Raw genomic sequence first — 6,392 nt, forward strand, 5'->3', positions numbered from 1 at the left:
TGGGTGCACCTGTGATGTTCTCCCTCAGCTGGCTGCAGTCAGTCAGCTGGGAGGTTATATAAGGGGGCCGCAGTCTCCTCTGCTCAGTTGGTTGTGTGTTTTCAGGGAGTCAACACCATCAGTTGGCTCTCTGCGTTTTTCTGTTTGGGGTGAAAATCTCAGTTGAGCATGTTTGCGATTTCTTTCTTTTGGCCAGTTTCTATATTTTTGTTTCCCCCCTGATCAGTGACTCCCACTTCTACTTAGGTTTTTCAGTTAATTCCTTTTGTTTGCCTATTTGATAGAATCAGTTGGTGGCTGTGGGTTTTATTCCCACCGCGACCTTTTAGACACCAAGGGACCAGTTTGCTTTGACCCTTTTTGTAATTTGTTCAGTGCTTTGTTGGTTGCCTAACCTGCTTCCCCTGTCCTCCAGGTTTTGTTTTCAGTTTGTTGTTTCATTATTCTATGTTTTACTCTTACTCTAATTGCTTTCCTTTAATTCGTGCGACAGATGGAACTTGTAGATCTCACATTTTTGGATCCAGAAAGGAGATATTTTCACAAAATACCAAATACTTTACACTGAAAAGCTTGGTGTTCTCTGAGATGTGGCCCCAAAGATGAGTCTCCTAGTCTCTCTTAACATTTCTTGAGTTTGAATGCATCAATGTTTCACCGAGAAATTTGGCATCCAAACAGCTTTAGAAAACCTCACAGTCAGTTTTCACACTTCCACAAGGTGTCAGTGTGGCTCTACGGCCCTGTGTGCAGACTCCCCACCTTCACCTCAGTCGGCTTCTACAATATGGGCCACTGTCTGCCATGATCCCCGTGAGTGCTGTGAAACTTGAGAGTGAGGTGTGTCGCCAGTACTTTAGGTCTGAGATGAGATGAATGACTACAGCCATCCAAACACACGGCACTGGAGATTCCCATCAAAGCCAACATTAAAGTGGAATTCTTGCTTGCAGTTCTGTTATTGTAGCCCGTAACATCGAGTAACCGGTGTCTCATCCCTCCGGAGTGCCATCTTGGTTTATATAGCATTGCATAAGTCTTATATACTGCAGTGATCTGTGCCAAATCTGCTAAGCATCTGAGCTTCTGACTGGGGTTTTTATTTTGAAGGGGACATTGGACCGTGTGAGATTAACCTTGCAGTGAGGGCAGCCTCCACATGCAAGGGGGGCTGCAGTCCCACAAGAGAGCCGGGCGAGGGCGCTGCCTCATGCGGCCTGCTCCGCCCTCAGCTCTAACCCCCTCTGTATAATCACAGTAGGGGGGGGGAATAAATGCTGTGACATAAGGCTGTTTAATCCCCTCTCCTCTGAAAAATGTATTCTGTCACGCAGCAATCTGCTCTCTCTTCCTGTCTGTCTTTATTTCTGTGTAGCAGCGATGAGACATGAAATTACTCCCCGGTTTGATATTTATTCGATGTTCGGATGGATGATCGCTGTTCTCGTGTTTTGTTTTGTTTTATTTGTCGCCTTCTGTATGGCTGTACGTCGAGTTAAGATGAGGAAATGAAAGTTCAGTGTGCCTGGTCCCGTCTTGCATCCTCTTCCTTTATCTCCGACACAGAAATAAGAAACAAAATGCCCAAAACAGCCCAAGAATAAATACAAATTCTGTGTAACTTGTGTTCATATTTCACTGTTTTTGAAGCTGTATGCAGACATTGGATGGAATTTATTAACAATATATCATAAGATACTCTGTGGTTCTCCTGTATACGCACCTCTTTTCTCTGCACTGTACATCCTCTGCCAGGCCACAAGCTCCAGCGTGCCCAGATCTCAGCCCTACAGGGTCTTCAGCCTGGCCAGGAATGTCAGTCAGGTGATCGACACGTGTCTGCTCTCCAACAGAAGGCCTGCAAAAATGAATCTGCAGCTTAAAATGGGCTGTTATAAGGGCAGACATGTCACTGAATCAACCTATTTGCCATCCTTCTTGCCAAGAATTTGAAGTGTCTGGTGCCCCAGTAGGTGGAGTGTGTGCCGTTGCTTTCTCTCTTCTGGCTTCTCCAGTATCTCCTCAGCTGTCAGCGTATGCAGTAAAACAGAAATGCAAATAATCAGAGCCACAGAAGTCATTTAATAGCTGTCTTTAAAGGTGCAATATGCAAAAATTGGCCAATTCATTCTCCAAACAAATAGGGGGCAGCATAGCCCCCAGAATAACTGCTGCTGGCTGCAGCTGCAGGAAGCTAGTTTGCTCAGTTAGCTGTGCTGCTAGTTGTCCAGACTGGGAGCTCGGAGTACTGAGGGAGTGTTAGTGTACAGCAGCTGTGATCAGGACTCCATGCATGACCAAGACACAGCAGGTTCAAGTTCAGGCAAGGTGCGAGACAGGATGGGGCGATGCTAGCTGGTTAGCTTGCTAACTTCAGTAGATATCTCACACAAGACAGACATCTTCGGCATGACACCACGTCTGTTGTTTTTCACATTCTGATGATAATTTTAGATCATGTATAAATGTTTTAAACAAACGTGTGTGTACGTATTGCTCCTTTAAAGGCAGCAGCACTACTATGGCAAGTAAACTCCAGTGCGATTCTTCTTAAAGGGTAACTCCACCAATTTCCCGAATGTAAGCGTATGTAAATGTACGAATATGTGAATAAAAGTAGAATAAACCCTTAAGAAGCTCCGGAGGAATTTGCTTGTAGTCTGATACATATCCTCCAGTGATGTCACTCAGTGGCTAAGTTGCACTGTGGGTAATGTAGGCACTATATAGACGCAATATGTTTTAATTTTTTAATGATGAAATGTATTACATTAGAGCTTGAAATATCACCTTATTTATCCACACATTCTTCTTCCTGTTTAAAAACCTGGCACCTACATATCCTATGATGCAACACAGACACAGAGTGACATCACCACTGGAGACAATTTATCAGATTACATTCAGCTTCTTCTGGAGCCACAAACAGCTTTATGCAACTTTTTAGACTTATGCACTTGACTTCCAAAGATCTGTTAACATATTTTAATGTGTAAAATTGATGGAGGTACCCTTTACACTGGCTATACAAGACATCCAACTACTTCTTGTGAAATGTGCCATTACGCAGGACCATTTTGTTTCCCTCCTGTTGATTATTCTGCTATATATATATATAACATCTGAGGAGGAACAAGTCAGGTTTGTAAGCAACCTTAATTCCTGTGTGCTTCAGTTTGAGTTCCATGGATTATGACTAGCGTTCCCAGCATTGTTTGAGCTGTAAAAACCCAGCCCTCTCTTTTCGCCCTCCTAACCCTTCTCCTGCATCAAAATAGGAGGAGGGCGGAGGGAGGGAGGAGAGGACGCGGCTATCTGTCTCTTCGCAGTCCTGACCTCCAGGAGTCAAGCAACCTGAGATTCTCAATGAAATATTTAAAGCTTCTGTTTTATCCGCAGTGCGTTTGGTCAAGACACACTGTGGGCCCTCCATGACGTAATGCCAGCTGTCTGATTGGTCCTGGCTGAGCACGGCGGTCAGGTGACCTGTGCTGCTGTGGCCTTTTAAGGCATTACGATGCCCCGAGGCTCCACATTAGGCTCATGTGCCGTCTGCTGCAAGTTATGATCAATCACTGTCGGCTGCGATATTATCCATAGCAAGGCTTTTAGGTTTATATCTACCGTATTCACACACTCTTTAATACGGCCCTAGTAGATGAGATTATACACATGTTTGGAGGAGAGTTGAGATATTTCATCATCTCTTGTTTTTATGCCATGAGGCCTTCAGATGCATGGTGCAACCGTCACTGAGGATGCCTAAAAACATGGTGTCAAAGTCAAATTTTGTTTCTTCCCTTCGTTCCTGCTCCTCTCTTGCTACTGAGCTGGCGGCCCGTCAACCAATCTGGGTGAACCATCACTGACATGCAGGTTGTGTGTTGGGTTTCTCAAGCTGAGACTGGATGGCAGGCAATGGGCGCTCTCAGGTTACAAGCTCCGTTTCACTGTCAAAGTAGGGGGTGGTTTGGGGGGAGGTGGTGGTGCAAAGCAGCAGCAAGCAATAGAATAATCTGCAGGTCTTTACTAATAGATGACCCAATGACTAACATGCCCCCACCCACCACCACTACCATCCACCACTCTGCTGCAACAGGAAGACCAGAGCGGGGGAGAAGGCCGCAGAGAGACCCTGCAGAAGATGGTTTGCTTCGACAAAATTACTAGAAGGGTTCGAGTGTGTAAGAGATAAAAAAGACAGCTGTTTTCAACATCATTAAAATATGTAGTACCTGCTGCCGTACCACCAGATGACAGAGCGGCTTCTCTCCTCAGGCTGTAGGACTGTAGTAGATAGTTTGTTTTCCTGTACTCTTTTTTGTTATTTGGCAGAAAGGGACTAAATTCTGTTTCATTTTACAGCCCTGATGATTGAAATGACTATAAATTGACCATTCCACCGCTATACCACCAGACCACAGAGCAGCTTCTCTCCTTAGGATGCAAAACTATGAAATAGTTTATTTTCTTTAAAAAAGAATGTTATTTAACATGAAGGCACTAAACTCGGCTCCGTTTTACAACCCGGGTATCGTAAAATTACTATAAATGAACCGTTACTTTAACCTAAAGTATCTGCTGTTGTACAACCAGACTTACAGACTTACAGCAGCTTCTCTCCTCAGAATTTACCCTCAACACTTATTTTCTGACTATATCATAACACAGTCAGTGGTCCGTCTGGTTTTTTGTTTCTTTTGCATGGGTAGATTAGGGAATAGAATAGAAATGTAATTTCTCAAATCTTGTGTTGCGTAATGCCAGTGAAAATAGCCTTAAATCTTGAAAAAATTCAAATTCAAAACATTAAACATCCCTAGAAAAAGCCAGCCACCGGTCAACTGTGTTTTATCTTTAGCCTTATCTCGTGACCTTATTTTCATCTTTACATTATTTTGTTTTTTTCTAAGTGATGATGCTGCATGTGCCGGTGGCATCATATTAATAATCCTCTGCTCAGTAATCCTGTGCAGCAGTAAGGCCAGTCGGAGCCAAAATGCAGTTTCATATCAAGAGACGTTTCCCCCCTACAGAGATGAACCACCATCACTCATATCATGTTTGATTTTGTGAAAATGTTTTTATTTTATATTATTTTTGTCCGGTATGACTGTTATTCGGGGTAATCTCAGGCTGGCTCAATAATTCTAATTCGTTTTTAATATTAGATGTGAATGAATTTGGAGTTGTGCTGAAGCGTTATTAAATTCTGACAGATAACCGTTCTATTCCAACATATCTTCATCATTTTAGACGATTTTTAATGTTAATATTAATGAAACATGGTCTCTGTCTCTTCATTTTTCCTTTCACTGCGTTGCAATCCTGTGTAAACTGATCTCCATTGTTGCCATGTATTTTTTTTTCTTCTTCTTTTGGAGCATCAGACCGACTCCCGCCACATTATTATTTCATCCGGCCGGTCCTATCGTGTGGCCTGGATCCCTTCACGGCACAAACGCGCCGCGTCCACCCGATCCCCCTCCCCGCTGGCCGGCACCTGTTTTCATCAGCGCACCAGCCAAATGAGTGCCTTTAAATATTCATCGCGGGGATACTCATCTCCTCGACGCACGATGATCCGCGTCTCCGGTTTCAGCTTTTCCAGGTGGGCGCCGCGCGTCAAGGCTTGGAGAAGGCTCGGGGCTCCTCAACGCTGAGCCCGCGACGTGGATTTGATTTCAGTGGCCCTGAAAGGAAGAGAAACCGAACCCCGCAGCATCACCTCTAAATATTACACGAGTTTTTATCCAGCGAGTTATCTGCCTAATTATCAACAGCAGGTAAATGGACTCTGGATGGCCATCTGAGAGGAGCGTGGGCAGAACTCGCCCTCATATATTAGGCCTCCTGGTGCGAGGTAGACATACAGCGTGGGGCCTCCGGCAGCTCTGCGTAAGAGGAGGATGAGGAGCATCACCATCATCATCATCATCACGGAGGGGGCCCACCTGAAGGCCCAGAAGAGCTGCCGCCTCCACCAGGCCAACATCAGGTTGTATGACCAGGAAATAACCATAACTATCTGACAGATCAAAAATAATACTCATCCCGATTTGGTGTCATAGCGAAGGTATGTTTGTCTTCCCTCCTCGCACAGGAAATGTTACGCAATCTGCGCGCAGTCGCCACTATAGTGCAGGCTTTTAAACGCAGTATTTGATAATCATTAGCCATCTGGACGTGGTCATTTGATCCTGCAGCAGCATCCCGACCCAAGAACTGCAGCCTCAACAGACAGCATCAGCCGACTCAAACTAATCCTCCATGGATGGATGGATGGATGGATGAGGGGGCTGGGGGGAAAAAAAGAAAGATGCACCAAATAGTTCATCTGATGCTGCTGGTTTAATATCAGACAATGAGCTACCCAATCTTCTGTTTGCTCC

Source organism: Sparus aurata, chromosome 14, assembly GCF_900880675.1.
Source record: "Sparus aurata chromosome 14, fSpaAur1.1, whole genome shotgun sequence".
In the NCBI taxonomy this organism is placed as follows: Eukaryota; Metazoa; Chordata; class Actinopteri; order Spariformes; family Sparidae; genus Sparus; species Sparus aurata.